This window comes from Mesoplodon mirus, assembly GCF_964341445.2.
Source record: "Mesoplodon mirus genome assembly, chromosome: 4".
NCBI lineage: Eukaryota > Metazoa > Chordata > Mammalia > Artiodactyla > Ziphiidae > Mesoplodon > Mesoplodon mirus.
In genome coordinates this window covers 118502064-118524755 of record NC_138979.1, presented here as the reverse complement: position 1 = coordinate 118524755, position 22692 = coordinate 118502064, and the positions used below count along the sequence as shown (strand labels likewise).

At 35.0% G+C, this 22692-nt stretch overlaps 1 long non-coding RNA gene across 1 annotated transcript in view; it reads right to left on the bottom strand.

Annotated features, from left to right (window-relative positions):
- The window catches only part of LOC309803115, a 355789-nt gene that overhangs the window by 180539 nt on the left and 152558 nt on the right, over positions 1–22692 (bottom strand). The window contains exon 3 of the long non-coding RNA XR_014293903.1: positions 16311–16464. This is a non-coding gene — a long non-coding RNA (uncharacterized lncRNA). The remainder of the gene's footprint in view (positions 1–16310; positions 16465–22692) is intronic.

The following is a 22692-nucleotide window of genomic DNA, read 5'->3' as shown; positions in this document are numbered from 1 at the left end:
AAAAGAGTAAGTTACTCCAGACGTCTTTTTAGAAAAATGATGCAAACGGCAATTCTAATTACTGGTTATGAATATCTGCAGAGTGGGAGCACATTATGCTATGTAAAGTTTTTCATTATACAAGTTTCCTTTCTGATCTCACTTTTATTTTGGTGTGAAATAGGTATATTCTTACATTCCTGTTTTGCCTACTCTCTGTGTACTGCCATGACTGAAAGGATACCCTGATTGATGATATGAAAGGGTAAGTTATGAAATGGGTGAGTGTAAGTTAATAGAAAATACTATATTGTATATGGGAGGTATTTCTTGATTTATCAGATGACCCAAGTACTTTTATTAATACAAAGTATAGAAATAAAAGGCAGAAATTAGAGAGAGTATGGCCATCTACACGCTCTTTATAACTTACATGTAGTCAGGACTCTGAATATAAATGCTTATAGTTTTCTACAGACCTATCTCTTCTTGGGGGTTTCATTACTGCCATAATCTTGGTAGTAAAATAAATATGAAGGAAAACCCTCATTTCTTATCACTTAATCCCTAAATTATTGATATATCTTGCAAAGCATGTGTGCCAAGCAAATAGCTCACCATGGCATAAAGATAAAATTATTTGAAACTGTTCTGCACCACCCAATAGCTGTCTGGCTGGGGCTAACACCTCTTAGCCTCAGTTATCATGAAAGAAAAGTAGAATGAATGACATCTGCCTTCAGAATACACAGATGAAACAGATAAACCACAGGGCCTGGCAAATATTGATAGATCTTAAATTTTAGCAACTTTTCCCCTCTATTTTCCTTCTTCTGTCTTACTTTGAATTGTTTTGAGCTGTTGCTGAGGGTATCTTATGTGATGATACTTTAACTGCCAGTTCTGTATAAACTTCAACAGAGCTGCATTTTGGCAAAAAGGAAGCCTGAAATAGAGACGGTATTCAATAATCAAAATATTCACTTCTCTCCACTCACCACCACTTTATGTTCAGAGCTCAATTTGTCAAAATATTTTTAAAAAAATTAATAATGTCTGTGATTAAAAAAGCCTAATATTATCAGGAATTCCCTGTTTTTATAAAAAAAAAGATAAAGAGTTAACAAATTTGTGTTCATTTACCTATTCTAATCAATTTGTGTATTTCCATGAATATCTAATTTTAAGTTTTTTCAAAAATATATGTAGTATACTTTTTTTAAATACTTTATCTACACAGTTTTTCTTCCTTGTACATAAAGAGTGCCAATGAAAGAAAAAATAGAAAGTTTATGTAAGTTTGGAGTTTATTATTAGTTTAGAAGTTAATCTCATGAATTCCTTTAATGATTTGCCTTCAAATTTTACTTGGGTCAAATTAATACCCCCAATATAAAACTTAGCATCATATGCTTCAGATTGTTCATAAAACAAGTTTTAGAGAGAAAACATCTGCTTTTCTGATTTTCTTTTCTTTAACATCTTTACCCACAAATGAGTTTCAGTAGGGTGAATGCAGAAAGGACTTGGCTGAATTTGGACTAAAATTCTATTTCTGAGACCTCTCCTTTTTAAAAAAAAGGCACAGCTAAAAAATGAATAAAACAGCTTTGGTTTAGATTGCTTGGAAATCCTCCCCTCTGATGCAATTACTGGATGAAATAGACATTAAGCTCAGAGGAGTTCTTCACTCAGTCTCTTTTGCTTCTTGCCTCTGTGAGGGACTGTTTTTCTGATGCCATTATTGGCAGCTCGCCACATTGCACCTGCTGATCCACCTGCCTCTCACTGGTGTGCAGTATTTAAAATGTTACGCAATTAAAGTAAATGAGTTTAAAGGGCTGGATTTGCACTGCGCCTCCTGGGGAGCTGTTGTTTATCCTTAAAAGTGCCTGATGATAGTTTGGGAAGCGCTGCTGCTGGCCTGGCCCTGGGGTGCTGAATTGCTCCCCTTTGAAGAACTCTGTGGTGAATCCCCTCATAAGGATGCTAAATAGTGAGGAAGCATAAAGAGAAACATTTTGTACCCTAGGAATCCAGTCTTTATAGAATGAGACTAGGCAGCAAAAGAAAGATTGCAAACTAACTAGAACCATCTAAACTGTTTCTTGATAAAACATAGCTCTTTATCTCCACCTATTTTACTTTGTATTTATGAATTTAGTTTTAATTATTTCCTGCAAAGCTGTGTACAAAATGTTCAGTAAAGACATCTCAAAATGGAAAAGTTATCTGATTATCAGGATACCTTTTAATGTCTCATCATTTTCATGGCTGTCATAATTATTCTCTGGTGCGTATCTTTCTACTAGGTATGATGTGAAGTAAATTAAAATGAAGTGGTTTATTTTAGTGCATTCTCTTCTTTTGCATAAGAAGTTTGAGCATATCTAGGGCCGTTGGTTCAGACCACAAAGCCATGCTTTTAAAGCAAGTTAAATTATTTATTCACTGAAAATACTTTTAGATGCTGGGCACTGGCATATGGGAGCTACAAAAAGAAAATGTTCTAGAATTTAAGGAATTTGACATTAGTGATAAGTGGTCATAGAAAATTGATTCTTTCAATCTACAGATATTTTATGACTTTCTGGTCCCTCAAAAGGTACCAGGCACCAGTTACAAGAGAAACACATAAAGAGATATATACAGGACTTCCAGTTTCTGACCTGGCATATAGGGAGCTTGGAAATAATCACTCTGATTCTCACAAGAAATAAGCTGAACTGAAAATCAACAACTCTTCTTAGATCCACCAGAAGATTAAGGTCACAAGGGAAACCACTGCCCCCAAAATTGAACAGACAGGTGGATGGAAAGACTCAAAACTTAGCAGAACAGAAATCTCCACAGGAACCTGTACTGGGTTAGACAAAGCTGTGATTGACTAATGGCTGGAGGTTCAGTGTGGGCATGTCTGAGAGTTAAAAATTCCAGGGGGCAGGGGATAGTCTTAGGGAGGTCCTGCAGTTTTATGAGTTTTACCTTCAGGAGCCCTACAGGTTCTCACAGTAAAGATCAGAGAAAAATAAACTTATGCTTCCAGCAGGAGAAGAGGAAAGTAGCCATTTTGAAATACTCCCAGAATATTTTATTCTTCTTAACAGACTGCCCTCAAGATAAATTATTTTACCAGAGCCTAACTGACCTTGGCAAAAGGAAAAACCAACTCCAGCCACTTCCTGCTTCCAAGTGGGGGAAAGGAAATACCTAACTTTACCACCACATCAGTATAATAATGGGGAGAAATGTACATCTTAGGCTTTATTTAAGCACACTGTAGGGAAACTCACACACAACAGAGGAAACCAAACAAACAAACAAACAAACAATATCAGAGGAAACTGATAACTACACCTACAGTAAACACAGCCTAACCTCTAGCCAGATCAACATAAAACCTCACACTAAAGGCATGTTTATCTCAGCTCCTTTCACAGTACAGTACATGTTCCGCTTTCAACAAAAATTTGCAAAGCACACTAAAATACGCAAAACATAAAGAAGAGACAGAACACGCATCAGAACCAGATTCAGATATGGTAGACATGTTGAAACTATCCTATCAGGAACTTAAAACAACTATGGTTAATATTCTAAGGGCTCTAATGGGAAAAGTGGACAGCATGTGAGAATATATAGGTAATGTAAGCACAGAGATGGAAACTCTTAGAAAGAATCAAAAGGAAATGCTAAAAATTAAAAACACTGTAACCAAAATGAAGAATGCCTTTGATGGGCTCATTAATATACTGAACACTGTCAGGGAGCTTGAAGAAGCTTAAAGAAATGTCAATAGAAACTCCCACAATGTAAATGCAAAGAGAAATATAAAATGAAAAAGATATAATAGAATATACAAAACCTGGGATAATTACAGAAGTTGTAATGTACACATATTGGTAATAGCAGAAGGAAAAGTAAGAGAGAAAGGAACAAAAGTAATATTTGAGTTTGAGATTAAAATATATACACTGCTATATTTAAGATATATAAACAACAGTGATCTACTTACTGTATAGCACAGGGAACTATATTCAGTATCTTGTAATAACCTACAATGGAAAAGAACCTGAAAAAGAATATTATATACATGCCTGAATCACTTTGCAGTACACTTGAAACTAACACAACATTGTAAATTAACTATACTTCAATAAAAAATAAATTAAATTAAAAAAGAAATATTTGAAGCAATGATGACAAACCACAGACCCAGAAATTAAAGAGAATAAGCAAAAAAGTTCCAAAAAAGGAAAAATCTACATATAGGTATACCATATTCAAACTGCAGAAAATCAAAGACAGAGAGGAAATCTTTAAGAAGCTGGGGATGGGGAGGTGGGTATAGACCTTGCCTATAAAGGTCCAAGAGTAAAAATAACACTGGACTTCTTTTCAGGAACTATACAAACAAGAAGTGAGTGGAGTGAAATGTTTAAAGTGTTGAAAGAAAAAATACTAGAATTCAATAACAGAAAGATAGATGGAAAACACCAGAATACTTGGAGATTAAACAACACACTTCTTAAAATATGAGTCAAAGAGAAGTGTCAAGAAATATTTTTAGGGCTTCTCTGGTGGCGCAGTCGTTGAGAGTCCGCCTGCCGATGCAGGGGACATGGGTTCGTGCCCCGGTCCTGAGGATCCCACATGCCACGGAGCAGCTGAGCCCGTGAGCCATGGCCTCTGAGCCTGCACGTCCAGAGCCTGTTCTCCGCAACGGGAGAGGCCACAACAGTGAGAGACCCGTGTACCGCAAAAAAAAAAAAAAAAAAAAAAAAAAAAAAAAAAAAAAAACATATTTTTAAATATTTTAAAGTAAATAAAACAAAATTTGTGGGATGCATTAAAAAAATCAGTGCTTAAAGGAAAATTTATAGCAACAAATGCTTGTATTAGAAAGAAGAAAGATTTAAAAAATCAATCATTTAAGTTTACACCTTAGAAAACTAGAAAAAGAAGAGCAAATAAATTCAAAGCAAGCAGAAAGAAAGAAATAATAAAAAGTAGAATGAAAGTCAATGAAATTGAAAACAGCAAAACAACAGGAAAAACTAATGGAACCAAAAGCTGGTTCTTGGAAGAGATCAATAAAACTGATAAACCTCTAGCTTGATTAAGAAAAGAGAAGACACACGTAACTAATGTCAGAAATGAAAGATTGACCATCTCTTCTGATACCGTGGACATTAAAAGAAAAATAAAGGAATATTATGAACAACTCTATACCCACAAATTTGATGACCTAGATGAAATGGACTTAGTCCTTGAAAGACACTCTCTACCAAAACTCACACAAGGAGAAATAGAAAATCTAAATAGAGATATAACTACTAAACCAATTGAATAAATAATTAATAATCTTGCAAAACAGAAAGCATCGGGCCCAGATGGATTCACTGGTGAATTCTACCAAACATGTAAAGAAGAAATTACACCTGATCTCTACAATCACTTCCAGAAAATAGAAGTAGAGGAAATATTTATAACTCATTCTATGCAGCCAGAATTACCTTATTACCAAAATCAGTTAAAGATGTTACAAGAAAACTACAAACTAATATCTCTCATGAACACAGATGCAAAAATCCTCAACAAAATATTAGCAAATTGAATCCAACAATGTATACAAAGGATTACACATCAAACCAAGTGGTATTTATTCCAGGTATGCAAGGCTAGTTCAACATTCAAAAAATCAATTTATGTAATCCATTATATCAACTTACTAAAGAATAACAATCATATGATCTTATCAATAGATGCAAAAAAAGCATTTGAAAAAAATTCAACATCCATTCGTAATAAAAATTCTCTGCAAACTGAGAATAGAGGGGGACCTCATCAATTCATTAAATAACATCTACTAAAAAAAAAAAAATGAAAGGACGTATCCAACTTAATGGTGAGAAACCAGATGTTTTCCTGCTAAGATCAAGAACAAGGAAAAGATATACACTTCTCACCACTCCCTTTCGACATTGTTCCAGAAGTCCTGGCAAATGCAGTGAGACAAGAAAAGAAATGGAAGGAAGAAATAAATCTGTTTTATTTGCAGATAACATGATTGTACAGAAATCCCAAAGATTCCACAACAAAAATAATCTACTTAATCAGCAGTTATAGCAAGGTGGAAGGATAGAAGTTTAATATACAAAATCCATTGCTTTCTTATATACTAGCAATGAACTATTGGAATTTAAAATTAAAACCATAATAGCATTTACATTAGCACATAAAAGGAAATGTTTAGGTATAAACCTAATAAAATATGTTCAAAGTCTATATGAGGAAACTTACCAAAAAACTCTGGTGAAAGAAAACAAGGAAAATCTAAAGAAATGGAGGCTATTCTATGTATATGGATAGGCAGATTCAATATTATCAAGATAGCAGTTCTTCCCAACTTGGTTTGAAGAGTCAGTGCAAGTCCAGTCCAAATCCCAGGATGTAATTTTCTGGATATTGACAAACTGATTCTAAAGTCTCATGTAAAGGCAAAAGACCCAGAAAAGCCAAAAAAAATACTGAAGCGGAAGAACAAAGTTGGACCACTAACACTACCCAACTTCAAGACTCAGTTTAAAAGCATATTAATCAAGAAAATGTGGTACTGGTGAAAGAACAGACAAATAGACCAATGGAAAATAAAATGAGCTGGAAATAGACCCACACAAATATAGTCAACTGATATTTGATAAAGGAGCAAAGGCAATTCAATGGAGAAAGAATAATCTTTTCAACAAATGATGCTGGGACAACTGGACATCCACATGGAAAAACAAACAAACAAACAAAAACTCCCCTTATACCTTAATAAATATTAGCTCAAAATGAATCCTAGATCTAAATGTAAAATGCAAAACCATAAAAACCCTAGGAGCTAGTGGGAGAAAAGGTGGCCTTGGGTATGGTGGTGACTTTTTAAATACATCACCTAAAGCATGACCAATGAAAGAAAAATTGATAAGTTGCATTTTATTAAAAATAAAAAGTTCAGCTCTGTGAAAGACAGTATTAAGGGAATGAAAAGATAGGTCACACACTGGGAGAAAATCTGCAAAATACTTATCTGATAAAGGACTGGTATGAAGAAATATATGAAGAATTCTTAAAACTCATCAGTAAAAAAACCACCAACCAATTAAACCAATTAAAAAATTGGCAAAAGATCTGAACAGACATCTCAATGAAAAAGATACACAGATAGCATTAAGCGTATGAAAGGATGCTGAATATCATATGTCATTTGAAAATGGCAAACTGACATTACAATGAGATATGACTACACATCTATTAGATATGTAGCTAAAATAAAAAAACACTGAGAACACCAAATGTTGGTGGAGATGTGGAGCAGCAGGAATTCGCATTCATTGTTGATGGGAATGCAAAATGGTACAGCCACTTTGGGAGAGTTTGGCAATTTCTTACAAGACATACACTCTTACCATATGACCTAGCAATTACACTCCTTGGTCTTCACTCAGATGAGGTGAAAAGTTATGTCAACACAAAAACCTGCACATGAATGTTTATAGCTACTTTATTCATAATTGCCAAAACTTGGAAGCAACCAAAACATCCTTCATTAGACAAATGGATAAACAAATTGTGCCACATCCATGAAATGGAATGTTATTGTTCAATAAAAAGAAATGACCTATTAAGCCATAAGACATGGAGAAATCTTAGATGCATATTGCTGAGTGAAAGAAGCCAATCTGAAAAGTCATCATACTGTATGATTCTAAATATATGACATTCTGGAAGAGGTATAACTACAAAGACAGTGAAAAGATTACTGGTTGCCAGGGCCTCATTTGAAGGGAGGGAGAAATGACTGGTAGATTACAGGGAATTTTAAAAGCAATTAAATTATTCTGTATTATCCTGTGGATACATGTAATTATACATATGTGTGCCAAAAGCAACAGAATGTACAACACAAGTGTGAACCTCATATAACCATGGATACTATTGGTAATGTATTGGCTCTTCACTTGTAATAGATGTACTACACTAAAGAAAGATATGAATAATAAAGCAAACTGGGGAAAGTGTGAGAGGGTATATGAGAACTCTCTATACTTTCCACTCAATTATTTTGTAAACCTAAAACTGCTCAATGAAGAGAGTATATTAATTAAAAAGAGATGCATGAACTATATTCTGGATAGTAAAATGCTAGTAACATATACAGGACGTTATAAGAACAGAGGAAAAAGCGAACCAGATAAGTGGTGAAATAGAGATATTAGCAAATGGCTCCAGAGGAAATGGTACCTGAATTTATGCCCCAAAATGAAATGAATTTATCCATGGGGAGGAAATTCCTGGTGGAGGGAACAGGATGAATAACGATAGAAACATGAGATCATCTCAATGGTTGGTCTTCCTGTGGTGTGGTATGATACAGAGTGGTGGGGAACTGCAGTTGGAAGTGTTGGCAGAGACCACTTTGCTCAGAGCCTTACTTGTCTTGTAAAGAAAGCTAGTTCTCCTATGGATAATAGAGGCAATGTCTGAGTTTATTAAGGAAAATGGCATGGTATATCGAAAGCATTCAAGTTATGTGGGCTCTCTACCAGGATTCCAGGAGATTTCTTGGATTAATATTATATTTTTTTAGAAGTAAGCATAGGTATAAGGAACAAATTGATAAGGTAAGAAGTTTCTAGAGATTTGCACTATCAAATATAAAGTATAGAATATCTTAATGGCCATGATACTGAGTTTTGCTTAATGCATTTTCTGCATTGCTTTTGCTTTTTACCATTTTAAAGTAGTGCTGTTCAGATGATAATCTGAAATGGACTGAATTCTCATGAATAAAAGTTTCTAATAGAAATAATAGATGTAGAAATACACTGTCTAAGACTCTTTTGAATAGTAGCATGAATATCTATACATGTTGACAAATATATGCCTACACAAGTTATATACACATCTCTATATAAAAATGGTATCTACATACAGCTATTAAGAGTTTACCATCTCTTGGATTTTGTTACTCTGAGCTAGTTGCATAGTATATAATGCACAATTTATTTCACAGCTTGTAGAACAACAGACCAAATATCAATTAGCATTTTACTCTTTATTCTTACTGGAAAAATAATATAGATTATTTAAAATTTCCTCCTGGGTTTGTCTGTGTGCATTCTAATGAGCTGTCACAAAAAAAAAAATTGAACTGATATTAGAAAAATACACACTATATACATAAATTATTACCCTTGGGGGGTGAAAATAAAGATTTTTTAACTGATTAAAAAGTATTAAAGAAATATGTCAAATAAAAGATCTACACAGTCTCTAATCTTAACGCTATTATTTTAATGCAAATTTAAAAATTGATTTATATTTTAAGCTTTAGTATATCTGAATGGAAAAGCCTTCATTAAGAAAAAATCTATAGCTTTATCTGCTTTTTAAATTATGCAACTTTAACAAGATATTATTAAATGATCATTACATAATAGTTTTTGAAAAACAAATTCTAGTGACTTGAAATTGGTTTTAATTCAGAGGACACTGAGAAAATAATATTCACCTATATTTATAGTAAACAAGGTTATTGTTGCTTTGTATATTTGTTTGGGGGTGAATATTTATCATTTATATAAAACCTGTTTTTTCTCATGCCCTTGGAAAGAATTTAAATGCATTCAAAAATGTTTGCCAATAGTGCTATGTACTAATTTAAACTTATCCTTTTCGACTTATTAAACACCTTTTGGGGGTACAGTATATAGCAAAATTTTGTTATTATTTTGAATAATTACATGCAGACTAAACTAATATAACTTCATTTATAAAAGTATTTTTTGTAGGCTTTTATTAATGCAGATCAGTCTTCTCTCAGTTAAGCCACGTTAGAGGTAATTATACTATTAAAATTTTAGTCATATGTACAACCATGTTGCAAAAGTATACACTTTGCTCTCTAGCTACAATTTCAGTGTTTTAGAAAAAAATTTTCTCTTAAAGCTTACTGAAATGTTGTTTGCCAATTACTGATATATATTGTACTAATTGCCTTCAGAAATCATCTGTACAAATAACCAAGTTAATATCAGAGAGTAAATCTCAGCTATTAACCCTGAATCTTTCACAGACTTGCTCAAGGTATGTGCTTTCTTTCCACTAACACACAAGGAAAGACTAAATTTATCATTTGGTTCAGAAACTCAATCTGTCTAGTGTTGGATGAGCTGTATCTCCTTATTTACCCTCTCTTAAGATTAAGGTAACAGACAGTTAGCTGAAGGGGAATGACTTTCCAAAGGTTAAACTTGTTGAATGACTGTAGATAAATCATTAATCTTCTGAGTGATAGGGAAGAAATTATTGGTAAATTTTTCTGGAACTTCCTATTAAGACATTCCTCTAAGAGCTACTCTTTCTACAGAATTCCCACTTCTATCCACAATCTTGATCCAGGTCCATATTCCCAAATGCTTTTGCTGTAAAAACTTTCTTTTAAGTTTCTCTGAATCTACTCCCTTCTTTCAGTATGTTGTATACTACCTCCAGTAACATCTTCCTTTGTGTTTGTGTGTGCTTACTTTAAAATCTCCTAAAAGATCTAGACTTGTTCAAAAATATTCATATTATATCTCCTCCTTTGCAGTAAATGTTAACACTCAACAGTCACCCAGTTATAAACTGAAAAACCTGCAAATTATTCTTGATGATTTCTTCTCCTTCACTCTCCATCCAAATCACTGATTTCTGTTGATTTACCTAAAACATCTATCACCAATCTATCCACTATTTTTATTACATGTTGTCAGGGCTCTTGACCAACACATTTGCATCTTTTACCAGGACTACAGCACTAGGCTTCAAGTTGACCCCATTTTCACTCTTTCACACTTGGATCAATCTTTATTCAGTATAGAGAGTAAGCTCTTTAGAATGTAAATAGGATCATGTTACTACCTTGCTTAATACTCCCTAAGGCCTACCTATTGCACTTAAAGAAGGACCCCAAGTTTTATCATGCCTATAGCCCTGCTTGATTTCACCCTTGATTTTTCTCTCCAAACATTTCTTATACTCCCCACTCCTCCCTCCTCACTTTTCTCTGGTTGTGATACTGTGTTATGTCACCAAACACTTCCAAGCTCTTTTCTTTGGCAGGATATTTGTGAACCAGCTCCTTCTTTTTTCAAGGCAACACATTCAGGACTCCTATGTAACATTTAAGGAAGTGATATCTTGGACACTATTAATTCAGTCAGATTCTCAAAGTGAATAAATGAACCCAAGTATTTTATTCCAAGTAAAGAAAAAGTTATATTTGTTTGTTCCCTTAGATCACACAGCAGCAACCTCAGTGAGACCTGCCTTGTCATTCTTTTCTCTATATGCCGCACTCAGATCCCATCCTCTTTCTTCAGCTCTTGTATTCAGTCACCCTTGCATCTTAGCTTTGCTTATCTAAATCTTCCTTGTAAACCTCATCGTCTCCTATATGTCTCTTTATATCTTCTATGTATCCTTGATCTCCACTTCTATAAACTCTACTTCCTCTTCTAGTCAATTCTACGCAATGCAGCAATTAAATATTTTAAGTGGATTCGTGTATATTAGTTTTCTTTCTCCAAATAAGTTCTTTGATGGAAGTCACTTATTTATATCTCTACACAATCCAAGAAACCTAGTCATTTCCATCCTTTGCCAGATCTATATATTTATCAATTCTTAACACACACATGCATTTTCAAGATGCTTCTCAACTACTTCCTCTTCTTTATTTCCTCTAATTAGTAACATTAATCATAGACTGTTATATTTTCTCCTGTTAGTTTTGCATCCATCCTCTCATCTTTCCTCAATATTTAATACTGTATTCTAAGATTTTTTGATCTTCCTTAAATGAAGAACCATTAATTTTTAAATGCCTAAGAGTAAACTTGTTTATCAAATAAATAAGTGGTGCTGGAAAAACTGGACAGCTACATGTAAAATAATGAAATTAGAACACTCTCTAACATCATGCACAAAAATAAACTCAAAATGGATTAAAGACCTAAATGTAAGGACACATACTATAAAACTCTTAGAGGAAAACATAGGCAGAACACTCTGAAATAAATTGCAGCAATATTTTTTTTGATCCATCTCCTAGAGTAAGGAAAATAAAAACAAAAATAGACAAATGGGACCTCATTAAACTTAAAAGCTTTGGCAAAGCAAGGAAACCATAAACAAAATGAAAAGACAGACTACAGAATGGGGGAGAAAATATTTGCAAATGAAGCAACACATTAATCTCCAAAATATAAAAACAGCTCATGCAGCTCAGTATTAAAAAAACAAACAACTCAAGTTAAAAAATGGGCAGATGATCTAAATAGACATTTCTCCAAAGAAGACACACAGATGGCCAAAAGAGCACATGAAAAGATGCTCAACATCACTAATTATTAGACAAATGCAAATCAAAACTACAATGAGGTATCACCTCACACCAGTCAGAATGGCCGTCATCAAAAAATCTACAAACAATAAACTGGAGAGGATGTGAAGAAAAGGGAACCCTCCTACGCTGTTGGTGGGAATGTAAATTGGTAAAACCATTATGGAGAATAGTATGGAGGTTCCTTAAAAATATAAATACAGAACTACCATATGATCCACCAATCCCACTGCTGGGCATATATCCAGAGAAAACCATAATTCAAAAATATACATGCACCCCAATGTTCATTGCAGCATTATTTACAATAGCCAAGACATGGAAGCAACCCAAATGTTCATTGAGAGAGGAGTGGATAAAGAAGATGTGGTACATATATACAATGGAATATTACTCAGCCATAAAAAAGAACGAAATAATGCCATTTGCAGCAACATGGATGGACACAGAGATTGTCATACTGAGTGAAGTATGTCAGACAGAGAAAGACAAATGTCATATGATATTGCTTATATGTGGAATCTAAAAACAATGGTACAAAGGAACTTATTTACAAAGCAGAAATAGAGTCACAGATGTAGAAAACAAACCTATGGTTACCAGGGGGAGAAAGGGGGGATAAATTGGGAGATTGGGGATTGACATATACATACTACTATATTTAAAATAGATAACTAATAAGGATCTACTGTATAGCACAGGGAACTCTACTCAATACTCTGTAATGACCTATATTGGAAAAGAATCTAAAAAGAAAAAAAAAGTGGACATATGTATATGTATAACCGATTCACTTTGCTGTACACCTGAAACTAACAGAACATTGTACATTGATTATATCCTAATTAAAAAATAACAATAATAATAAAATTTGAAAAGTATGGAAAAGTAGGTTGAACAAACTTAGCATGTATGTTCTCATCATCTAGAGAAAAAAGCACAATTCACTTTTAAGTAATTAATACCAGAAGATATAACATTGTATAAAGCTACTCAAAACTATCATCCTTAGGTACAAATATGAAAGTGTCACACCCAATCCTGAGCTCTTTAATAACCTTATTTGTGCAAAGGAATAAAATATAATATTTGGCTTAAAATCAAGGCTATGAATGAGTTGCCTATAAACTATTCCCCTAGTCCTAATGCCCACTCCATTTTTCATGCAACCCTCACACTAGTCAAATGTTTCCCAAAGTACACCCCTTGAGACATTCCATGAAATAAAAGTGCTGTGGTCAAATTAGGTCTTCAATATTCAAAAGGTCTTAACGATTTTTAGATGTAATTTAATAAAGAAGGATGCTTTATAGAGTAGAACGTAGCATTTCTCAAGCTTATGTATTCACTTGACCTGCTTTTCATGTTACATCCAAGGAACAAATTTTGAAAAACCACATACATTTCTCCAAATTTCCCATATCTATGTTGTAAAAAAGTAAAAGAAACGTCCTATTAAAATTATGCTCAGATAGCTCAGGCATGATTATTTTTCTGAATTAAGGTTGGTAGGATCATATCCAAACAGGAGCCACAGTCAAGATGGGAGGTAGGAAGATAGTCATCATATAGTTAATCTACCATTTTACAGGGTTGGTCCTTAAAACATTGATTAGAAACTTGTTGTTGTCAATAGATCAATAGGAAGTTATCTCTCAATGGTATATAATCATAAATCTTGCTCATAGGAGTAATAAAAACAGAATTCTAATTTATTAAGTGGAATAAACTTATTCACTTTCTGTGATAGTTCTCCTGTGTACCAGAATGTGTGTGTACGTGATATCGTAGCTAGCATATCCCCCGCCCTGGATAGACCCTCTCAGAAAGTCAATATAGAAGTAGAATGCTAATTTAATCATTTACAAAGATAATGCAACACGGAAAACATTTGTTAAAAATATAAATGATCAATCCTAACACATATCTATAAGGAAATCCAAAACATAATAAGAAGAGGGAATGGATCAGTACCAAATCAGATGAATTAAATTGAGTATCTAATGATAGTATGTTGGTGAATTGACTCTAAATAGAAATGATATATTATTCAAAAGTTTTTTGTTACAAATTAAAAGTCTTAATCTAGTTTAAGTGTTGTTGTATTTTAAACAATATATTGGCTCATGTAAATCAGAAATCCAAAGGATAAAAGCAGCTTCAAGAATAGCTTGATCCAGAAATTCAAACAAATTTAACAAGCTGAGAGAGATCACACAACTCAGTCAATTTAACACAAGCAGTCAGCAGGAAAGATGAGAGGCACCTCCAGGTCATTAAATATCTTGCCTTGTCCTTTCTTTTGAATATTTCCCTGTCTTTTATTTTTGAGGGGCTTCCCATTAATGAAAGCATATTTATATATACCATTTCATTAGGACAACATAATATGCAGACTACACAATGCTAATTGTAATATTTTCTAATACCTGATATTTATAGAATACCAGACACCAGTATGCTATTTTATCCATTTTCTGTGGCAGAAATGCCACTGAATTTGCAAATACATTATTTTAAGAGGATGAAGTTGGTATTTCTGGCACCACAGAATTTTTAACTTTTTATATCTCTGAATTGTCTAAAACCGAAAGTTGTCTCTAGTCCTATTTCAGGAGTCATGAATTACTGAACAAACAGAACAACATGAATTGCCAAAAGAAAGGTGTGAGGGTCTCAAGAATTCAAAACCAATTCAAAACCAATCAATATGCAAATTTTTTTTTTCTGAATTGCCCCACAGTAAGACACACAAAATATAGATTACTCTGTTTGTACACAGACAAAGGCTTTCCTAAGCACCATCTTTTCTTTCAAGGAATAAATACATAATGATTTGGATGAGGGGGTAAGAGGAAGAGTCAATATTCTTAAAACTCAGTTTAACCTGTCAAATCTACTTCAATCCGCATGATATTTTGTGTCCAGTGGGAACAAACAAAATGTAGCAAGATAAGTGTACATTAAAAGAATTCTGACCTCCATAATCAAAACCCTTTTTAGAAAAAGCAATTGTCTTTTATCGTTTGTTCTCTTTGAGTAAATAATACATAAATTACAATCTGAGCTACAAAGAGAACAGTCTCAATGCTGATTTGAAATTCAGCAAACGCACCAGACTATGCTTTCAGGTGGCAAAAGCTCCAGGGTTCCCTGGCTTCTTTTGTGTTCCTAGGCTTGTAGAGGGCTAGGAGCTGACAGATGCTTATCAAACATTCATGTAAACACTGCTATCAAAGCTGTGCTCTCCAGCTCTGCCTTCACACAAGAGGGTCAGAATGGAACATCATTAATGCTGGGCCAAAGATAGAAATGTCACGCCACGAGGTTTGTAATGCAAGAGAGTGCCTACACTGCTGTTCTAAGATGCAGCACACAAATTGGTAACTTTGCTGACATGAAAGACCAATACAGAGGCAATGTTTAAAACATTGCTGACTGTTTATTTACGCATGAATTCTGTTAGGTATTTTCATCTCTGTTTTCTCAAGTTAAAATAGAGTTTGGGCCTTTTGTTTTTTTTTAATCTGACATGATATGGAAACGTGGCTCAAATCTGAGAACGACACAACAGTAGCTTCATAAAAAAACTATGGCCGTGACTTAACTACCATGGTAGCAATAATACAGGAGGCAGAAAGTAGAAAGTCTGGGATTACTTACCACATCTTGAAGGACCCCTTTCCTCCTTCAATTTCTGCAGGGTTACAGGCCTGTCGCCTTCTTCGTGTGCCTGGGTCACACTACTTTGGGGAATGACTCCTTGCCAAGTGATAGGCCATAACCTCAGAATCTGCAGAGAAACCTTACTCTTTTCACCCCCAAGACCTAGGAGGCGGGTTTCCTCCACTTTGAGTGCAGGTCCTAATTTTCACATGAGAAAAATTTTTGCAATTACCAGCTTCACATACGTAATGGCGTCCCTTGGGTTTACTAGAGTGAATCAGATATTCTCCTAATTGCCCATAACTTCATTAGGGTGGCAGTTTCCAAAGTGTGGTCTCCTGCCCGAGCATCATCCGGGTAGTTGTGAGAAATGTAAAATTCTGGGCCTATCGAAGACAAAAAAAGAAAAAAAATAAGGAGACTGGTTTTATTCAAACCACTGCAATAGGGCAAAACTGAAAATCGAAGATCTGAGTGTCTCAGCAGGTTGGTTTTACCTTAGACTTCTGTAGTGAGAAGAAAACAAGTTGCAGGACAGGTGATTTACATTGTGATTGTTTTGCAATCAGGGGATGTCTCAGTCAGCTGGAAGGGAGTTTATCTCAGCAAATAGCTCTTTTCAGGGGAACAAACAGTTCTACTCCAGGAGACTAAGAACAGAAAGGTTGAGGGTCTGTGTTTGGCTTTGTCACAAGTAAACAGGAGTCATCTGCAAATCTATGTGACTTATGAGAAAGTGTGGGCATTGAGTCTTTCTAAGTCATTTGGAAAAGAGCGGTTCTTGGAGAGGATGCATTTCTCAAAACACAGAATGGTGGGGGAAGTTTGGGAAACAAAAGTTTGGGGGTATTTCTTAACCATCGCTGTTTTCCGGGAGCACAGGGCTCACCTAATATTCTATATTTTCAGACTCTAACCTGGACCCACTGAATCTGAAACTCCGGGATTGTGCGTCTGTGGTTTAACAAGCCATCCAGGTGATTCTTATGCACAATCAAGTTTGAGAACTGCAACATTAGGCTTTGCCTCCAAAACCTGCTTCCCTGTCTATCTGGCCTGTTTCAACACTTTGCAGATAATTCTTTTCACCTGCTCTTTTACCTTTGTGGACAAAGATTATCACCTGCCATATCAGTAAATAAAGGATGTTGCAACCATCAAGTCATCAGCCACTGCAGTCTCTCCCACCCCACCCGAACAGTGCACCCTGAAGGGAATTCAAGATGGTGAAAAAGAAGGACACTGGTCCTAGATAGTTAAGATGCATAAATAAGGAATAATTTCAATGGGCTCAAACTCTTGCATCTTCCAATACCTAGAAAAGCACTAAAATCATCAACATGAGGTGTCTGTGTTTTGTGATTAGCAGTAATCTTTTGATGTTCTGCTACATGTTTGTTTGTTTTTTCCCAGCAACACCTCCTATATATCCTCACTCACCTCTTTGGAACATTTCCTCAGAGCTATCTGAGAGCCTGTCTCCCAGGCTACAGTCCTCATTGAGGTCCCCTAACAAAACAATTTGCTACTCTGAGGTTGTGTGTTTTTCTTCAGTGGACACCTTCTACTTGCAGTCCTGCTTTAACTATAAATAGGTTCCAGTCCCCTACAATCCACTGTGTAGATCCCAAGACCTCATCATAATTGTTCAGAGAACCTTTTCCCTGACACTGCTAATACTTTTGTGTTCTGCCTTCCTCTTTAGTTACAGCTGTTATCAGACAACCATTAGGTAATGGTATTTTCCCAGTTTTCTCTATATTCAAGTCAGATTCATAAAAACAAGGAAACTCCCAATGGATTTAGTAATTGAGGTATTGCCTATGACTTCAAATATTGCTGCATAAGACGTTTAAAGCTAAATGGTTGAATTGTGTTCCCAAAATGCTACATACCACTTACAGATATTTGAGCTTATTCAAAGATATGAATATATTATATATAGTGAATATATTATATATATATACATATATATATATATATTATAGTTAGTTTTTGTTTTATGAGCATACCATGAAATAGGCATCTCAGCCTCGATGATCTGTTTTGGGTTGTTGGGTAAAAATAAAATGAATAATACATTAAGAATGATTGTAGTTCATATTTTTAGCCTCATTTTCCCTCTCCTCTCTCCTTGTCTACATTCCTTCCTGCAAAGGGCACTGTTCTATTTCCAATTATGATATAACATACTTCTATTTATTTCAGTTGATTTTCATAAAATACACCCATTGCCTCTGGGCCTATGAATCTATGGACAAAATACAATTCAACATTTTAACTAAACATAAACGTCTTATTTCTTTGCAATGGAGAAAGTCAGCTTTGTGCTCTCCTCTAGGTAATGGTACAACAAGATGGTGGGCATTTCTAAAATCTCTGTGTTTGTTTTTATTCCTATGGTTTATTGTGATTCCTAAGCCTAATGCAGACAGTTTTGCTCAATGGACAAAATCTATTTCTATTAATCAAACTGATATGGGAAAGCATTTAGGATTTATTTTGCTTTGAAACAAGAAAGTATATTTCTTCTTTATTCAGAAAAGAGAAATATGAAACATTGATACTAATTCAAAATTGCATCTCTTTCAGAAACTACAATTTGATCATATACTGACTTAGTAGATCATGTATAGACATAATGTTTTCAGTTTGGGGAAGTCCAGGCATGATTACAGGGTCTGTAACAAAAAAAGATGAAATACAACTAAATATAAAAAAAAAAGACAAACATAAGCCAGTTACTGGTTAGAAAGTTTGAGCCAGGATATTAGAAAAATATTCTAATAATTTTAAATAGCGACTTGGCTATTTCTACTTAAGTAGGTTGCCATTTTACTGAAAGTGGAAATAAATGTTTTGTTATTTTGTGTTTGTACTCTAACTCTTGGAGCCAAACATTCTCAATTCTTTTAGTTGTTTCCTCTGATATTTGTCTCCTTAGCTCTACATAATGGCTGTAGAATGCTATTTCTTGGTTCATCAAATTTTCTACTGAATTCCTTTCACTATGCTTGAGGTTTCTATTCTTAAACCCGTGTTTCCCCCTTCCATCTTCCTACTGTAGTTATAACTATTAGCTATTAGTTAAATAGCCAATGTTATATTAATCTTTATATGTGACTAATAGATGCAACTGAAATAAGAATTATAATTTGATTGTTTTCTTATACATTTTTCTCAACTTTTGTTTCATTTCTTTTACTTGCTTCCCTTTTTCCTCACCTCTTCCTCTTCTTCCTCCTCCAACAGACCTGTCAATAAACTATCAATATATTTTCCAAATACTGTATCTTATCATTATTACCCCTCTCTTCCCTGTCCCAGGAACTGTCCTCCCATAGCTCCTGGTCCTTCTCCCATCTTTACAAGTTGCTCTCTAGTCTTATTTTATAGATGTCATTTCATGCTTCTCTTCACCAGTCTCCTGGTTAGACCCCATTTTTCCAGGAACCTCTGTCAATCTTGGTCTTACTCATTGTGTGACACACATCCCCTACTCATTCCTAAGGTAGAATGCACACAGGTAATGTTTATGAGATTATATGTTGTTCTAAAAGACTTAAAGGTTCTTTCTATGGCAGGATAATACAACATAATGATACTTGAAATAGAGGAAAGACAAAAGTCTTTGTTACTTATAGCTCTGAGAGAAGGCTGCCAGGCAGGGCCACACACAAAGGGTTGCATCTGATAACAGGATACCAAGTTGCAGCTTTTGCTGGGCAGTTTATGTATGGCATGCAGGGCGAGTTTAACTAAATTTTACAGGTTCCCTGTGGATTGGATAATTTGGATAATTTCTCAGGCTCCAGGGCATAGGAGCTGTGGCTAGTTGTCAGGTACCTGGCCCTGGGGCAATTACAATGGATGCATAGTGGCCCCAGGGTGTGAGAACTAGATAAGGAAAGTGTTTGGGGTGTGGAGTTAACCAGCTGCTCCCCAAAAGAGGAAGTAATCAGCCTCTAGCCAGAAAAACACACAATACAAAAATGTTAATGAATTATTACCCTTCATATGCCTATTCTCATTCACAGCCTCCTTCTTCTCTCCAAAAGTATCTACTCTCTTGACTATTTCAGTAATTCCTGTATTTCTTAGATTTTACTACATACATGTGCATTCTTTGACATTATAGTTTAGTCTTGCCCAATCTTAAATTCAATATGTATTTCAGGTTTCTTAAAATCTACAGGTTCTCCCTGTATTCCTTTTTCTTCTTAGAATTCATGTGCTAAAAACCAGGCCATTTGACCTGTAGAGTTCCACAGTCTATATTTTGCTGATCTCATTTTCATTTTCATAGTGCACTTTGATGTATTTTTCTCTTCTGTCACCTGCAAATAATCAGCTAGATCCAGAGCTTTGATCATACTCAGGTTTAATAACTTTGGCAAGATCATAGATGGCATTGCATGGTATCATCAGGAAGTACATGATACTTAATTTTTGCTATTTTGAGTCATCCTGGTTCTTTTCACACATCACTTTTCCATTTGACCAGCATTCCACACATTTTTTTGTCTTTTGTCTTTATTTTGATTCTGCCTAATGCTGAACTCCTTTCTTTAGTACAAGATGCCATGGGATTAATAATGAAATAGAAAATTGTTTTTCAAGAATGAGGGATTCATAAAAGAGGTATCATTTGAGATGAGAGTTCAGCAATAGATAAAAATGAACCAGATGGAGCAGAGGAAAGATTTCAAGCAGCAGGAATGGCATTGTCAATGATTCAGAAATATGAGAAGGTGAGGCAAGAAATCAGTAGAATTAGAGCAACATAAGAGGCTGAAGATGATATTGGACATGTGTGCATGGGCCATCTAATAAAGACCTGCATATGTCATGAAACAAAACAGTGCTTTTCAAATGTCCCCTGCACTATACTGTAAGGGCAGGGGAGAGTGGAAGCAGGTGAAGGTAGGAGGAGAGGAGGTAAACTCAAAATAAGATGGGGTAGAGGGAGGTTAAGATAAAGGGAGGTAAGCTCTCAGAACTCTCCTTCAAGAATAAAGTTTCCATGGGGCAGTATGTCATTGGTTAAGAGCTAGGCTCCTGAGTTCCATAGCTTGCTGGAAATATGTCCTTGCGGAATTTTATTTCTTCATCAGGAAATTCACCTGTAGCCCAGTGAAGGGAATGTTTGAAACATTCATTACATGACTATAAACATGCAAACAGAAAACATAAACTCCCCTCCCCAGCAGCTCCTCCCCCATTTTCCCTCTCCCAGTTTTCCCCCTCCAGCGCCTCCCTCCTCCACACTTCCTTTCTCCCCTCCCCCTCCTCAGCTGCTCCCTGCCCCTGCCACTCTGTTGTTACCTTGTTTATAACATGAGCAAAATAGTAGTAGCTAACATAAAGAAATTTTTTTAATAAATAGGACTGTGTAAAACCCATCATCCACATGGTAAGCCTGATGTAAATCTTGAACTTGTAATCACCTTTACAAATTTTACATTGCATTTCATATATATTGGTGTAATTTCAATATTATAACGATATATTTCTCACAAATACTAAGTAGCAATCAAACAGCAACAAAACCCCTGACACACAATAGCTGTGTATCCTTTGGTTTCAAGTGCCTCTTGATCCACTTTAGGGTGTATGGTAACTCAGTTTGAGAAACATAGAAATAAAGAGGGATTAACATATTTTAAGAACTAGGTATATTCGACAATAAGTAAGCATGAAAAAGAACAAATTATTAAAGTATGTGGAAAATATGGGTAGGGGTGGAAAGAGGAAACTTAGAGTAATCCACAAATGGAATGATTTGAGACTGAACTGAGGAAGTGGCAATAGGGCTGGTGATGAAGGAATGGAAACAAGAGGTCTGGAAGTCAGCATTAGGTAGCCAGGAAGGTGATGTATGCAAGTACAGTAAAAGTTCCAAGGTTCTTTGCAGTAAGCATATTTTTAGACATAACCAAAGAAATTGGCCACCCTTTATATTCATCTTGGTGTTCAAATATAAATTAAAAGCAGATGCCCAGGAAGAGGATAAGGATTTCCCTAACTTCCATTGGCTAAACATTTTCACCAGTCTCTACTGTGCAAGTTTGGTAGCTAAGCAAGGATTGTGCTGGTATTAATTTAATGCAACTAAACCTGTAGGTATCCAGAGTTAAGTCTTGGGGACATGTGCTTCCTTGTTTCTTTGACTCTAAAGTTCCATGTTGAAAAACTCCCTGCTGGTGTTAGAAATACTTGAACAATTCATCTATCAAGTCATGACTTAAACCTGGCTTACTCACTGCCTTTCTCTTCCTCCAAAAAAGTATTTAATCTAGTAAACATATGATAGTAAAGAGTTGAATATGAAAGCAGAATATATTGGAATTTACTCCAAAAAGGGTCATGAAGTACCCATATGTGTTGACTTGAGAAAATATAAGCATTCTGAGAATCTTAAAGTCCAATGTTATTACTAAGATACAGAAGGGAAATAACATACATGCTTCTGACACTTGTAAATTACCCCAACTAACATCCCTTCTTAGCATCATCACACATGGGGTATAATGAGACAGTAGCATAAAGAGGCAGTATTTCTAGGAAGGATCTCAGTCCCTTCCCCATTTTAAAGAAGAATGGTTGTTCCTTTT